Below are 17,889 nucleotides of genomic sequence, written 5' to 3'. Positions count from 1 at the left end.
TCCTTTAACCAGCTGCTGACCCGTTGAAAGCACGAAGTCGCCGAACTATTCTGTTACCACGTTCCTGAATATCAGGTCGCCTTCACAATACGCCTTAAGTTCAACATATAAAATTAATCAAAAATGCAAGTGGGATACCAGAAGGACACGAGTGAATTAACAGCAAAATTTTCGGTACGAGCAGCCACTTCGAATAGATGAACGATCTCAGTAACACTGCCGAACCGCTGCTGTGGCATATGACCTGCGTCTAGCCACAGGACATCCGTATCGAGTGTCCTGTTCAAAGCTGCCGGCCGCGGTGGCCAAGCGGTTCTAGGCGCTTCAGTCCGGAACCACGCGACTGCTACGGTCGCAGGTTCGAATCCTGCCTCGGGAATGGATGTGTGTGATGTCCTTAGGTTGGTTAGGTTTAAGTAGTTCTAAGTTCTAGGGGACTGATGACCCCAGATGTTAAGTCCCATACTGCTCAGAGCCATTTGAACCATATTTTGTTCAAAGCTGTCCGCCAGCATGCACGCTTAACCGCCAGTGGGGTGACTGGCTTAAAGCTCGCCGTAAGTGGTCAAATGTGACCATGTCTTCGCCAAGACAGCTAAATAGAACTTTACGTGTATACATTGACACTGCCTACAGAGCATCTGTGCATCTAATCAACAAAGAAAAATTCTAGAGCATAGGTACTGAAGAATTGAAATGGCCGTTTAACACGAAACTTTCAACATGCAGGCCGTTTTAAAGAGGATATGTGACAAGACACATTGATTTGTCCTGCTTCTCGCTATTGGGAATGTGTTCTTAGAGAATCCATTGAAATTAGATTATCCAGTAATATTATTAACAGGGATAAAGTAAGATATGGAATCCGATCTTGTCCGACATTAAACAACAACGGTCTTCTTTTCTAGTTGGATTCTTCCATCTAGTGCTGTTGCTATTTGTCGTTTCTGCCGTCTTCTCCCACCGGCGCGCTGCGTGTCTACTTGCCGCCTGGAGGCGCTGCCCATCATCTCACGTACGCGCAGTGCTCTGTCCGTGGAGTGTAAAGGTTTCCGTCGTTGTGGCCGGAATTCAGTTCCGGCGAGGCAGTGCACTAGCATTAACTCACCTGAAGATGGCGGCCAGCTGGTCCACCGAAATATTGTGTCTGGACGACGACATGATCCGGCTGCAAGCCCGTGAAGAGTATCAAATGATATTACGCCGGGAAAGTCAACGAAATCAAGATTTATTATGAACTATATCATCAAATGGAATAAGAAATATATTGAGCTATACTCTGAATTTATAGAGATCTAAATATAAATCTAAGAAATACATGAAAATATAAAACATTTTTATCGACAACCTCATGTCGAAAAAGAGGCTCACTGTACTATCTTATAGAATATAAAAAACTATTTAATACATTCTGTACATTAAAATGAATGATCCACAATTTTTTCTCCACACATTTAATAAGCCATAAGTGTTCCTTGTGGTCCAACAACATGGTTTTAATCAAGAGAAACATACGTTTGTTATATTCATTTTCATCTCATACACAAATAAATCATTATATACAAAGCAGGATGCTACTGATATACTTAAAACATCTGTGTTTATCGTACTCCAATCAACTTCTTACTGGATGAGTGTGTCGCTCGGTGTAGAAGTGGAATTAACAGAACACAAGTATTGAAGAGCATAAGCATTTATCATGTGTGTAAGGTCGAGAAAATGTATTACCGATTGCCTGGCGCGTTGTATAGTAGATAGGTGTCTATCGTAACACATACCGTGAAGATGGATACAGTCTGACCTCATTTCTAAGTGAATCATCGACCATGGGGGCCACTCAGTGACAAACCCGCACATGAGAGATAAGGAACGAACGCATCCTGCACATCTGCCCTGTATGCGAACTGCCAGCTGATGCGAATACACAATGCGACATTGTTAACTCACCATAGGTAAGACTTTAAGTCGCCCAACATCTAGGTGAAAGTCAGAGGGAGGAGGACTTTACCCAGCAACAATTCTATAATAATGCTGAGAACGGAAATCACATCTCCGGAGTGCACACGAGGAAGCAGTTGACACGAGACACCCTCTATAGAACCGCTACCGCACAGAACACTAAGGGATAGAAACTAGAAAAATTTTGTTAGACGTCACTCACATTGCCACATGAAATTCAAGTAATGCCAGAGACAGAGGCATTAGTAGGAAGCGAGCCAGTACGTCGCAAGTGGATCAGGCCGCCTAGCGTCGAAGACGCATCACTGGTTCCCAACAGCTGTCTTGACTTCACGTAGAGGTGTCTCCGCTCTGCCCTCCGTAAACTGGTGCCAGAAGCATGCACTCCGACTCCATCCTCAGAGAATTCGTCATCGGAAGTGTTCGACTACAACGCCGAGAATTTGGAGACAGTACACCGCATCTGTGACGATAGCACATCGTACATTGCGGTAAGCGCAAAGGACATTTCTCTCTTTCTTTGATTGTGACACGGTAGAGTTTAGGCGTATTTATGGATGTTGTATCCCCGATGTGTTTTTCGGAAGCTACGGAACCTGTTGATTTATAGGAGTTCAGAGGAAATTGTAAGACATATTTGGTACAAGTGAGATGTTCTGCTTGAAATTTAGCGGGTCATAGCGAATGAGATGTATTTTCAAACCGCCACATATCGTCACATTTAACACTGATTTACGTAACGAAAGAGGCCAAGAGTCATTTATTTGTCAAAGTATAATATTTAACTACTCATTTTAATGATGTATTTTGACGATTTACAAGGAGAAATGAATTCAGGGCCACTGACGCGCCTAAGAAACTATATACTAATTCAGCGCGCATGTGAAAACATTGATAGTAAAGACAGACAGACTCTGAAGACATTTGAATACATAAAAAAAGCGCAACCCATAGTCCACTGCCGGACGATATCACGCTCTTTTTATCTCCTGCATAATACGGACGCACCATCACGGAGGCGTCATTATAAGATTTGTAATTTGTTTAAATCTCTTGATAAATACTGTTATTTTCTTGCTTGTAAGACTAGTATGTGTGAAAAACACAGAGTGGTTAATGAATGGACAATTCTACGGGATTTCTAAACTTTCCCAACCACTCAAGCTCTGTCATTGTTATTGACGTAAGTGTTAACATGTTATATGTACGTACAAGTTCGTAGTAATAGTGTCAAATACTCTAAATTTGTGTTTGCTTAATCATTTACTTTATACGTGGCAAGGATTTTTACAGAGCCGACTGTGTCCGACGTGTCAATGTTCGGACAGAACAGTCGAGGCCGACGTTAATATACTACTTATGTAACCCCTCCCCCATTGCAATATCGTCAAACTAAGTTATAAAGTGGCCCTTAGGTACATTTTCAGTGCGAGTGACGTCCGGGAATTTCTTAGCAAACTCTAATTCTCCAACCGCACATCTCTCGCACAAGGCTCACTGTTCCACAATGGTACGCGGCACTTTCTAAACGGGAGAGGGAGCCACGCAAATATATGGTGCTTCTGCTTCTCAATCTGATGCTTAAATAATAATAATAATAATATTTCCTTACATCAGACGAACCATGTACTAAGTTCGCAGCAGCAACTGGTTCTACATGTAGACGGGCTGGTCATGCAGCAAATGATTGTAGTAAATGTCATTGGGCAACGATAAGGAAAAAGTAGTTGGGTCTAGCTTCGTACAACGCAAATTGTGTTTCTTTGTTGTTTGGAATATGTTGCTCTGTTGGAAGGACGTTTTCCAGTAAAAGATAATGGTAAATTGCACAAAAATGCTATGCAGAAAGGGAGCTACTGCTAGTGATACTACAGCCGCTCTGACGGAGCATTTGACAATTGTTAGAGGAAAATGTTCAACAAAAGTTATGCCATAATCAACTGATGGTTCAAACAGAATCTTTGCGGGCTGCGGAAGAGTCACAGTCGGGATCGAGAGAATTTGAATCACCAGTAGCAATTCCTCTCTTTTCAGTAGATCCTTCAGTTGCTAACCTAATCTCAACCTTCTCCGGTAAAACGGCAGGGGACATAACGATATTCCTCAATAATGTACTGGCTGCTGCCGGAATGAGTAATTGGTCAAATGAAACTATTCTGCGTATGACCAGTTTATGCATCATGACCGAGCGAGGTGGCGCAGTGGTTAGCACCCTCGACTCGCATTCGGGAGGACGACGGTTCAATCCCGCGTCCGGCCATCCTGATTTAGGTTTTCCGTGATTTCCCTAAATCGCTCCAGTCAAATGCTGGGATGGTTCCTCTGAAAGGGCACGGCCGACTTCCTTCCCTGTCCTTCCCTAATCCGATGAGACCGATGACCTCTCTGTTTGGTCTCTTCCCCCAAAAAACCAACCAACCTATGCATCATGGGCGAAGCCAAGACCTACGTGGAGTATCACGGAACGCTGAGCAAGGTAAATACATTTGAACAATAAGCGGAAGATTTGCTTCAGAGATACCGTAACCAGAACTGTCCTAGCGTGTTTAAAGAAAGGTTGAGTGGGTTGACGCAAAAGACAAAATGTGGAGATTTTTTCCAACAGAAACCGTAAAGTAAATGGTCAAATATATGAATTGACAGGGGATCTAGAAGCGGATTGCGTCATCCTCAGGGAGGCTAAAACAGAGGCTTAACTGTGTTTTTGCGAGAAATTCCTGGGAAGCTTCCGCGAACAGTACTGTTGAGTGGTACTTAAGTAAATAAATTAGTGAAATCAAAGTGAACTAGAAATTAGAATATAAATGGAAAACTTGGTTTAGTTTAGAGAGTTACATACTGACATTCAGCGGGCGGAACAGCAGAACAGAAGAGACAATGACCGTGAAGTCAGCGAGTTCCACATAAGCTGGCGCTGTCGATTCAGCCGTCAGGGCATCGCCCGACCGGCTCACGTGTTTCTCAGTTGTCGCATGTGAGCAAAAGCCCTCGCCTACATTCCAAGAGCCAATGACCGACGTCAAGAAGATTCTTCGAGAAGCTTTTCAACGTGACGGAAGAGGCAATGACCGGCTCACGTGTTTCTCAGTCGTCACATGCGATCAGAGGCCCCCGCCTACATTCCAAGAGCCAATGACCGACGTTAAGAAGATTCTTCGAGAAGCTTTTCAACGTGACAGAAGAGGCAATGGCCGTGAAGTCGTTCACCTCCAGTGAACTGAAGTGAATAAATACGCGAGACGCGGTGGGCCCGACAGATGAAGACAGATGAAGACAGATGAAGACGGGGACGAAGACGAAGACGGAGACGGGGACGGAGACGAAGACGAGAGACGAAGGAAGGAAAGAAGAGTAGCAGTAGTTTTCAGTCAGTTTCGGTGCTGAAGACCGTCATGCAAGAAGAGACTACATCATGCACAGTCGCACCAAGTCCGCCGCTGTAATGGAATAGCAAGCAGCAGCCGCGGCGCCAGAAGACAGAAGTTAAAAGGTATTTGAAGTCTGATTTTTACGTACCCGGGTGACTCGTGAGGACGGGAAGGAGACGGCCTCACCTCAGCAGTCACCTGTGAGCTGGGATGAAGACCTGACAGCCGAAGACTGGCAAGCGGGAGTCCGTGGTTCGAGTTCGGGACACTGGCCTTGCCCCGCCGCGCCGCTCCGCTGGTCGACGCACAACACACGCGGCCGCTTAGAGAAGAGAAACACTGGGACGCCACACCCAAGGTATCATTCGATGCACGACTTCGCTCGCAATAGTTAAACCGGCCACCTCGCGCTGCGCGTTTCCGGTCAGCTGGGCGAGACGGCGATACGAGATACACACCGCTACGCGTAATCAGACGCCGCCGCCGCCGCCGCCGCCACTGCCGCTGCCGCAGCAGAAGACATCACAAACGACACAGCCGCCGCTCTCCGACCAGAACATCCCGTAAGATACGTTTGTAAAAATCTTCAATAAAAGTTATCTAATGTAAAAATGATGTTTCATTCGACCTCATACCCGAGCCAAGGAAGAACCCACCCTGCCCACATGTTGTTAAGAGAGAAAAGTTAATTTATTTAATATTTTCACCCTGACAGAATGCTTTAGAATGCTCATCCTGACAATTGACAGCATCCAAAGAGAAAACACAGTTACATTGAGTGACAGAAGTGTCACATTTAGTAACACAACTGTTACATTTGATGTCAGAAGCCGTTTTAGTTGTTACAGTACGAATGGAAAATCCAGAGAATTTCGGTACAGTGCTACGCGTTGCCACGCATTTGCAGGATATAGATAATACTACACGAGTACGCAATGATAAGCGATATTTTTTTTCTTAGGAATAGAACTGTTATCGTTGTGGGAAGAAAGGGCATTTGAAGGCGCAATGCAATCAACCGCAATGGTAGGAAATTTTAGACGACAAAACTTACAAGTTACACAGGCTCTGGGCTAAAGAACACGTCCAGGACCGATCATACCAATTCATCTCCCAACTGATATATATATCTAAACGATTTCATTCTATGTAATGACGAATATCTGCTGACGAAGGTTTGTATTTGCCTATTGGTATAATGTCTGTATATTTACGTTCATCGCTTGGCGTCTAAATAAGTCTAGTTGTAATGTTTTAAAAATGACCATTTTAATTTTTAAAAACAGATATTTTAATACACACATCAAAAAAACTTTTGCATCCCCCGGTTCGCAGAATTCCTGAAGATAAAGGTTGACTATGGATATTGTATCAAAGACACAGTCCCTTTGAATGTCCAGAGATGTCACTAATCCCCGCCCCCCCCCCCCCTAATAAATAAGTAAACAACCATGCGTGAGCAGTACCTATTAGACGGAGGGTGTCCGTAAGTCGATCAGTTCCAGTCATTCCACCAGGGAGGAGGTACAAGGCTCGTGTTGTCTGTAGTTCAACCATGCCTAGACAGTGAATACCCCGGATCGATGGCGTCCGCATTATTACTCTGTGCCAGGAAGGCCTCTCAACAAAGGGATGTTGTTCGGACTTGCAGGAGATACAGAGAGACAGGAACTGTCGATGACATGCCTCGCTCAGGCCGCCCAAGGGCTAGTACTGCAGTGGATGACCGCTACCAACGGATTATCGCTCGGAGGAACCCTGACAGCAACGCCATCATGTTGGATAGTGCTTTTCGTGCAGCCACAGGATGTCATGTCACGACTCAAACAGTGCGCAATAGGCTGCATGAAGCGCAACTTCACTCCCGACGTCCATAGCGAGGTCCTTCTTTGCAACCACGACACCGAGCAGCGCGGTACAGATGGGCCCAACAACGTGCCGAATGGACCGCTCAGGATTGGCGTAACGTATTCTTCACCGATGTGTCGCATATGTATTCAACCAGACAATCGTCGAAGACGTGTTTGGAAGCAGCCCGGTCAGGCTAAACGCCACACACACATTGTCGAGCGGTTGCAGCAAAGTGGAGGTTCCCTGGTGTTTTGAGGTGGCATTATGTAGGGCCGACGTAAGCCGTTGGTGGTCATGGAAAGCGCCCTGACGGCTGTACGATACATGAATACCATCATCCGACCGATAGCGCAACCATATCGACAGCATATTGGTGAGGCATTCGTCTTCATAAACGACATTTCGCGCCCCCATCGTGCACATCTTGTGAATGGCTTCCTTCAGGATAACGATATCGCTCGACCAAAGTGGCCAGCATGTTCCCCAGATATGAACCCTATAGAACATGCTTGGGATAGGTTTAAAAGAGTTGTTTATGGACGACATGGCCCACCAACCACTCTAAGGGATCTCTGTCAAATCGCCGTTGAGGTGTAGGACAATCTGGACCAACAGACCGTTCATGAACTTGATAGTATGCCACGACGAATACAGGCCTGCATCAATGCAAGAAGACATGCTACTAGTTATTAAAGGTAGCGGCGTGTACAGAAATGTGGACCACCACTTCTGAAGGTCTCGCTGTGTAGTGGTACAATATGCAATGTGTGGTTTTCATGAGCAATATAAAGAGCGGAAATGATGTTTATGTTAATCTCTATTCCAATCTTCTGTACAGGTTCCGGAACTCTCGGAACCGAGGTGATGCGAAACGTTTTTTGACGTGTGTATATCAAAGAATGATCCAATACAACAGTTCAAATACTATCCTTCATTTTTCAAAAATTACGTGTTAATACATACGTCACATACCATTTAATATCAAAACCATATAAATGTTGTCTCCCATCTTATATAAAACGTAAAATATAATGTGCAAAGAAGGATATTGCTGCTGTATACTGAACACCTGTGTTTCCTGGGTAAGAAATTTTTCGGTGTATAAACATGACGTTGAACGTCTAGGTGAAATCAATGGAATACAGGTATTACAAAACATACTTATGCATGATTTGTACAGGACAAGAGAACACAACTAACGACAGCACAGTGCGTCGCGTAAAAAGCGAGTCTCATCGCAATATGTTCACTCCAGATATGCGGCCTACCACCAGATGTCTAAGCAATTCTCATGTAAGTATACACTGGCTGTAAGGCCAGTTCACTGACGTAACCTCATGTATGAATGCTAGACGAACGGATACCTATAGCACCTCTGCGACTGATATGCAGTTAGCAGAAGTGAATATACGTAGTATAATGCTGCTAGTTACCACAAAAATGTTTACCTGTTCCCCAGATCTACGTGAAAAGTGGGGGGAGGAGCGTAACTCACAATTCATTTCTTACCTCAACTTCAGTTATAGAGGAGCATTAGTATACAGTATACACTCCTGGAAATTGAAATAAGAACACCGTGAATTCATTGTCCCAGGAAGGGGAAACTTTATTGACACATTCCTGGGGTCAGATACATCACATGATCACACTGACAGAACCACAGGCACATAAACACAGGCAACAGAGCATGCACAATGTCGGCACTAGTACAGTGTATATCCACATTTCGCAGCAATGCAGGCTGCTATTCTCCCATGAAGACGATCGTAGAGATGCTGGATGTAGTCCTGTGGAACGGCTTGCCATGCCATTTCCACCTGGCGCCTCAGCTGGACCAGCGTTCGTGCTGGACGTGGAGACCGCGTGAGACGACGCTTCATCCAGTCCCAAACATGCTCAATGGGGGACAGATCCGGAGATCTTGCTGGCCAGGGTAGTTGACTTACACCTTCGAGAGCACGTTGGGTGGCACGGAATACAAGCGGACGTGCATTGTCCTGTTGGAACAGCAAGTTCCCTTGCCGGTCTAGGAATGGTAGAACGATGGGTTCGATGACGGTTTGGAAGTACCGTGCACTATTCAGTGTCCCCTCGACGATCACCAGTGGTGTACGGCCAGTGTAGGAGATCGCTCCCCACACCATGATACCGGGTGTTGGCCCTGTGTGCCTCAGTCGTATGCAGTCCTGATTGTGGCGCTCACCCGCACGGCGCCAAAGACGCATACGACCATCATTGGCACCAAGGCAGAAGCGACTCTCATCGCTGAAGACGACACGTCTCCATTCGTCCCTCCATTCACGCCTGTCGCGACACCACTGGAGGCGGGCTGCACGATGTTGGGGCGTGAGCGGAAGACGGCCTAACTGTGTGCGGGACCGTAGCCCAGCTTCATGGAGACGGTTGCGAATGGTCCTCGCCGATACCCCAGGAGCAACAGTGTCCCTAATTTGCTGGGAAGTGGCGGTGCGGTCCCCTACGGCACTGCATAGGATCCTACGGTCTTGGCGTGCATCTGTGCGTCGCTGCGGTCCGATCCCAGGTCGACGGGCACGTGCACCTTCCGCCGACCACTGGCGACAACATCGTTGTACTGTGGAGACCTCACTCCCCACGTGTTGAGCAATTCGGCGGTACGTCCACCCGGCCTCCCGCATGCCCACTATTCGCCCTCGCTCAAAGTCCGTCAACTGCACATACGGTTCACGTCCACGCTGTCGCGGCATGCTACCAGTGTTAAAGACTGCAATGGAGCTCCGTATGCCACGGCAAACTGGCTGACACCGACGGCGGCGGTGCACAAATGCCGCGCAGCTAGCGCCATTCGACGGCCAACACCGCGGTTCCTGGTGTGTCCGCTGTGGCGTGCGTGTGATCATTGCTTGTACAGCCCTCTCGCAGTGACCGGAGCAAGTATGGTGGGTCTGACACACCGGTGTCAATGTGTTCTTTTTTCCATTTCCAGGAGTGTATTTGGTACAACAAATGAAGCTGGACAGAGACTCCTAGAATTGTGCCAAGAAAATTCATTGATAATTACTAATACACTGTTTCAACTACCAAAACGACGCCTATATACCTGGACTTCGCCAGTTGACCAACACCGGAACCAAATTGATTACATACTTTGTAATCAGAGGTGGAAGAGCGCGGTTCAGTCAGCTACAACAAGACTTGGGGCTGACTGTGGATCAGATAATGAGATCCTGATTGCAAAATTTCGGCTGAAACTTCAGAATGTAGCAAAAAGTATCCCAACTTGCAGATACGATCTGAACTCTATACCCTCCGACTATGCTGTAGAGGTACAAAACAGATTTAATTTATTACAGCTGGAGGACAAAAGCTCGCAAGAGATGTGGACAGAAGTAGCTAATACTGTCAAGGAGGCCGCAGAGAAACACATTCACAAGAAAAGGAACAGTAAGAAGACTAGATGGCTATCATTTGAGGGACTGCAAGTTGCAGAAGAACAAAGGAAAGCAAAAATCAAGGGAGATAGATCAGCTATGTTTGAATTGAATAAAGATTTTCAGAAATTAGCTAGAAGAGATAAAAATATATTCTTTAATGAACAGTGCAAGGAAGTTGAAGATAGTAATGGAATGGGGAAGACAAGAGATCTTTATAAGAAAATTAGAGAAATTAAAGGAAAATTCCAGGCGAAAATTGGAGTGATAAAAGATAGAAACGGGAAAGATCTGAGTGAAGCAGAGGCTGTTAAGGAAAGATGGGCAGAATATGTAGAAGACCTAAACAAGAAAGATCTGCATCATGACAGGGCTCCTACTGCTGATGTTAATGTTAATTTAGAACTACAGCCAGATATTTTGGAGAGCGAAATCCAGTGGGCCCTTGAAAATATGGCTGATAACAAAACTGGTGGACATGATGAAATACCAGCAGAATTGTTTAAAGTCACTGGAAAGGATGCAGTGAAAGTGCTGCACTCAATATTTCAAAAAATATGGATCACGCAGCAGTGGCCATAAGACTGGAAAGGATCAATATTCATCCCCATTCCAAAGAAGAAAAGTTCTAAAGAATGCTCAGATTACCGAACAATCGCACTTATTTCACATGCTAGCAAAGTTATGTTGAAAATCTTACAAAATAGACTTCGCCACTATCTAGATCGAGAGCTACCAGAAGAACAAGCTGGATTTAGGAAAGAAAGAGGAACTAGAGATCAAATTGCTAACATTCGGTGAATTATGGAAAAAGCGAGAAAATTCCAGAAAGATGTGTACCTCTGCTTTATTGACTACGCCAAAGCCTTTGACTGCGTCGATCACAACAAATTATGGAACGTACTGAAAAACATGGGTGTATCAGATCACCTCATTCATCTGATACGGAGTTTATACCTTGACCAAGAATCCACGGTGAGAACTATGTATGGAACAACGAAATGGATAAAGATTCAGAAAGGGGTCCGGCAAGTCTGCATACTGTCACCGTACTTATTCAATCTGTATGCAGAACATGTTATGAGGAATGCGAGGCTAGATGAAGGAGAAACAGGAATTAAAATAGCTGGAATAAATGTAAACAACCTCAGGTACGCGGATGATACGATCCTGTTGGCAGAAAGTGAAGAAGAATTGAGAACACTCTTACTGAAGGTGAAAGACGAAAGTGAAAAGGCCGGTCTTATGCTGAATGTGAAGAAAACGAAAATTATGGCAACTACACCTACCGATTCGTGGGATATAGCAGGAGAAACCATGGAGGTAGTGACCACATTCAGTTATCTCGGTTCTCAGATCTCTGCTGACGGCGACTGCAGCCATGAAATCCGGAGACGCCTGTTGCTCGGTAGACAGGCGGTGTCAAACCTTGACAAGGTTATAAGGTCCAGAGATATAACACTAGCAACAAACATCCGTACTGTGAGGGCTATGGTCTTTCCAGTTGTGATGTATGGATGTGAGACCTGGACCATTAGAAAGGTTGAACGGCGAAGAATGACTCCTTCGAATTGTGGTGTTGGAGGAAACTTCTTAGAGTTCCATGGACTGCAAAGAGAACCAACTGATCAATGTTGGAGCAAATTAAACCAGATTTCTCCCTGGAAGGTCTAATGTTAAAACAAAAGCTGACCTACTTTGGACACACAATGCAAAGGCATGTCTCGCTGGAAAAAAAATTAATGCTGGGGAAGATTGAAGGAACTAGAAGAAGAGGACGTCAGAGAATGAGATGGATCGATGGCATCACAGAAGCAATGTGTTCCAACCTGGAAGGTCTACGGGCGAAAGTGCAAGACAGGAAAAAGTGGCGTGATTTGGTTCATGGGGTCACGAAGAGTTGGAACCGACTAAACGAATAGAGAGATTAGTATACAGTACATAGCTCGATGTCTCAAGGTGGACATAACGAAAAAATAAAAAACACTAAGGAGCGGGCTGGAGATGAGGGGAGGGGAGGCAGGGACATTAAGTCTTCTTGTATTACACCTGATTTGAAGTCTGATTTATTCGAAACTGAAATAATGAGCATTTATAATAACTTCAACGGTAAATGGCAGTAATTGTGCCTTCTGTTTTTTTACCGCCTTTGAAGTGGGTTACCTTTCATTCAGACTTCGTGATATGCCCGAACATAAAAATTTTACGAATTTATATCCCGGGAACCACTGCAGTTATCAATCTTCTCCTGCTGTTCTATCGTTTTTTAATTTCATGATTTACCTCCTGGTCTCCAAGGTATAGGCCCCCCATGTTATTGTTTCGGAAATTCGCTCACGTTCCTTTTAACTGATCGTTTACATACTCTCTTCTGACACCTGTGACGTGTGTTCCTTTTCGGTTTGTAGCCTCTACGTACGCCGTCATATTAACATCTGTTTTGTCGCTTTTCGACTTGTTGTATGCTACTTTGTCTGTTTTCACGCGGTTTATCGCAAGTGTCACTCCGGCATGGTGTCTCTTCTTTTTGATTAGACGAATGTGCTCATACCTTTCCTCTGAAACCTTCCCATTTCGTGGCTGTCTCTTCCTCCCAAACATATTTCACCCTTGATGATTTTAATTTTGTCATATTGAGCTTTCGTATGACCATGGTACTCTTGTTCAATCTGTGTGGTGTCTGCCTGATTTTGATTCTCGTGAAATAATGATCAGAGTATACGTTTGCCTCTCATGTGACTTAACGTTCATGATATTTCTGTGGTTTCGTGTCTTCGTTGTCGATTTTGTATTGTCCTTAGGATTTGACCGATGATCTCTACATATGGTTTTCTTGACCTCTCTCTTGAAGTAAGTTGATGTTATTCTCATATTGTGCTGATAACGTACATCGATCAGTCTCTGGTCTGTCACATCGTTCCTCTAAACCTCCTTTATTTTTCTTTACCTAATTAAGAGTTTAAAACAAAAAAATTTAACATAACCTATACTCATGTTTCCCAAGATTTCTTCTACTTCATTCCCGTATTTGTCAACTCCCTCTTTGTCCACTCTGTTGTCTTGGTTTACTGGCGCATGCGCGTTGATTTTCATGTAAGACGTATTATCACATATGAGCCTTGTTGTCATCAGTCTCTTGTTTTTTGGTTTTACTTCTGTTACTGATCTTAGGATCCTCTTCTTGACTGCCAAAACCATTGTCCGGATTATAGCTCCTTTGCCTGTTTTCCTATCTTTTTGTTCTTGAACAATCTATTGTACCTAAAGCACGTAATACTATGATGATTTGTCGAATTGCTCATATCAGGATCTTTTGTTGATCTAGCATCTTTTCTGATTCAATGTTCTGATTAATGTGCTTATGTTTAGTGCTCCTATGTATGTCTTCACTTTGGTGGAACATTAGCCAAAAGTCTCCGAGTCCCTCTGTTTTTGTGGCAGGCCTCACTCCCCATAATCCAAAAGAGCGGTTGAGGAGATAGGGTGAAACATCACTGGACTGGTTACCATCTGTGGTATCAATAGTATTTCTCTCACGATTGATGTCTACGGTAAACAGAACTGAAATGGTTAGTTGCAGAGCTTCGTTTGCAGCCACACTATGTAGTTGAACTGTCGCTTACCTTTAGCCGCTTGCTCCGAGCATTCGCGAAAAGCGTTTCTCTGAGTTGTTCTTGCGTCCTCTCCGCCGTTGGTAACTGATACTCCTCTTGGCCAGGTTTCACGTGTAAGGGGTACTCACAAGGTGCTACCATCCTGAACCAGATGGACCAAGATTTTATAAAGAGGAGTTACTCGACCGCCTCCTCCTTCCTCATCGCTTGCGTGACCCGAGGTGGGGGCTGGGAATGGGGGCGCTTCGGTAGTTATTACTATTAAGAGTGAAAAACCACGATGGAAGTTTAATATTGCGAAAGGGCACAGCTAACACAGGTCTGGTGGCTTTGTACATAGACCATAATGAAATATTTAGTGATACGCAGTGCTCCAGGAATGATGCGACAAAGTCCGGGGGGCTGTAGAGGTTGTCTTGAGGAACAGCTTGAGGACAGAAGTAGGGAAACTCATTCAACGACGCTCCACAGCCTTGAAGATATAGAGACCGGCACCTACCACGAGGTCACCCTTCGGCAGTTCGGAAGAAAACATGACTTTATACGCTCACGGACCGCAGGAGGAGCGTCTCGCAATGTTGTTTGTTATTCAGTGATGGCGACTGTTTGCCAGTGGAGAGGATGGAACTAGATACTGCGTAGAAGCGCCGTGTCTCCTATCAATGCGATGCTCGTTTACCTCCATGGGTGACGACTTCGAACTATGAAAACACGTAACAATTTCTTTTAAAAATAATGTATTTAACAGTCCGCATAAAACTTTCAACACATGAATTAAACATTTACATTTAAGCTCTTAATAACCAAACGCGTCACCAGACAGATCGTCATAATCACAAAGTCAAATTAATTAATTACATAATTATTTAAGTAATTCTATAAAATTAATTACTTCCATACAATTTTTTTTTTTTTTTTTTTTTAACAGCGGTCATCCTTGTCTCGAATTCTTCTTCTTTGGCGTCCATGGCACCCCCACGTCACAACGTCAAAGTGTAAATGTCTCCTTCAAAACTGTAAAATACTCGCCCTCCGTCGCGCCTTGTGGCTATACTGTGCTTACATTTGCATTTTCCGCATGTTGTTGTTGTTGTGGTCTTCAGTCCTGAGACTGGTTTGATGCAGCTCTCCATGCTACTCTGTCCTGTGCAAGATTCTTCATCTCCCAGTACCTACTGCAACCTACATCCTTCTGAATCTGCTTACTGTATTCATCTCTTGGTCTCCCTCTACGATTTTTACCCTCCACGCTGCCCTCCAATACTAAATTGGTGATCCCTTGATGCCTCAGAACATGTCCTACCAACCGATCCCTTCTTCTGGTGAAGTTGTGCCACAAACTTCTCCTCTCCGCAATCCTATTCAATACTTCAGCATTAGTTATGTGATCTACCCATCTAATCTTCAGCATCCTTCTGTAGCACCACATTTCGAAAGCTTCTATTCTCTTCTTGTCCAAACTATTTATCGTCCATGTTTCACTTCCATACATGGCTACACTCCATACAAATACTTTCAGAAAAGACTTCCTGACACTTAAATCTATACTCGATGTTAACAAATTTCTCTTCTTCAGAAACGCTTTCCTTGCCATTGCCAGTCCACATTTTATATCCTCTCCACTTCGACCATCATCAGTTATTTTGCTCCCCAAATAGCAACACTTCTTTAGTACTTCAAGTGTCTCATTTCCTAATCTAATTCCCTCCGCATCACTCGATTTAATTCTACTACATTTCATTATCCTCGTTTTGCTTTTGTTGATATTCATCTTGTATACTCCTCTCAAGACACTGTCCATTCCATTCAACTGCTCTTCCAAGTCCTTTGCTGTCTCTGACAGAATTAGAATGTCATCGACGAACCTCAAAGTTTTTATTTCTTCTCCATGGATTTTAATACCTACTTCGAATTTTTCTTTTGTTTCCTTTACTGCTTGCTCAATACACAGATTGAATAACATCGGTAAGAGGCTACAACCCTGTCTTACTCCCTTCCCAACCACTGCTTCCCTTTCATGTCCCTCGACTCTAATAACTGCCATCTGGTTTCTGTACAAATTGTAAATAGCCTTTTACTCCCTGTATTTTACCCCTCCCACCTTTAGAATTTGAAAGAGGGTATTCCAGTCAACATTGTCAAAAGGTTTCTCTAAGTCTACAAATGCTAGAAACGTAGGTTTGCCTTTCCTTAATCTTTCTTCTAAGATAAGTCGTAAGGTCAGTATTGCCTCACGTGTTCCAGTATTTCTACGGAATCCAAACTGATCTTCCCCGAGGTCGGCTTCTACTTGTTCTTCCATTCGTCTGTAAAGAATTCGTCTTAGTATTTTGCATATAAGCAAAAAATATGCCCACAGCTCGCGGTCTTTCCTTTGCCACTGCTACCTTAAATTAAAGTTTCTACACGACCATCTTTCATCTGCATAGAAGAAAGGAAGTGGCACCTGAAGCTACAGCAACATGTACCACAACGGACCCGCCGACGTAGATAAAAGACATCGCGTAGAATATATTAAATAACTAGTTACAATAATGTATAGCTTTGACTTCCCATAAATTACTAATAGTTTTACATCAAGAACTTCTTAAGGCGTAGCGTTATTCCCATTCTTGCCGCAACAAACTACACTCATTCACCTACTCATTTTTCTATTTGTAAACCCATGGTTCATCGCATATAAGTGGTAGTCTCTCTCTATATCAGTGTATGACAAGTATTTCATAATTTATGGTAATTCCTCAAACGGTATGCCCCCTTTGGTAAGTACTTATTCTTCCATAACACGTAACACTCGGCATTTCAGTCAACGTCGTTTTAAACAGAAGTTGCCATCGATTAGTGAACGACTTTAAAGAAAATTCTTAAGGCAGTCGATCATTTTGCTTTAAAATACAATACTAGCCGTAAAAAGCAATGAGAACCGTTTTCCTTGACATTAGACTCATTTTCTTTCATGGCAATCCTTGTGATTGCTTTGCAACAATATTATTCCCCAAATTTGTTTCATACATAACGTTCCAACCTTTCAGTTGCCACGAGGAGTCACATGTTTGCATTACGTATAGAGATATTTTGTGATTTCCTATGCATTTCAATGGTAATGAAGGAAACAGTATAGAATATTCAAGGAGGCCAGTAAAAACTAATGTTGCTGGTGGTCACTGCGCTTCAACGAGTTCGCAGTGAAAAAAGCCTTGTCAGCGTTGAAACTGTTAATTTTTTATCACAGAGCAACTAATCATTCAGCCATGTCAATTAGTGCTGAAAAAAGTTAGGTAATCCGTCTGATGAAGGAATTATAATTTCGAAACTGGAGCCCAGTACACTTTGAGGAATTTGTTAAAATCAAATGTGATTAAAATGTCAGGATTATTTTTGTCTGGTTTGAAGCCTTGTATGGTTCTGAAAAATGGACACTAGACAGCTCACACAAGAGGAGAATCGGAATGATGGTACAGAAGGTTGCTGAATAATAAATGATTGTAGCAACAAGTAACTACTGTTAACAGCTGTAGTTACGAAAACCATTTTCACTTCAGTTTCTGAATTAAACTTCCGAACATTTATAAGGTGTGATGGGACAGTAAGTTCCTAAATATACTATTTATAAACTACATCTACATCTACATGGATACTCCGAAAGCCACCGTACGGTGTTTGGTGGAGTGTACCCTCTCCCATTAC

The sequence above is a fragment of the Schistocerca piceifrons genome, chromosome 3 (assembly GCF_021461385.2).
Source record: "Schistocerca piceifrons isolate TAMUIC-IGC-003096 chromosome 3, iqSchPice1.1, whole genome shotgun sequence".
NCBI lineage: Eukaryota > Metazoa > Arthropoda > Insecta > Orthoptera > Acrididae > Schistocerca > Schistocerca piceifrons.
This window is presented reverse-complemented; position numbering follows the sequence as displayed.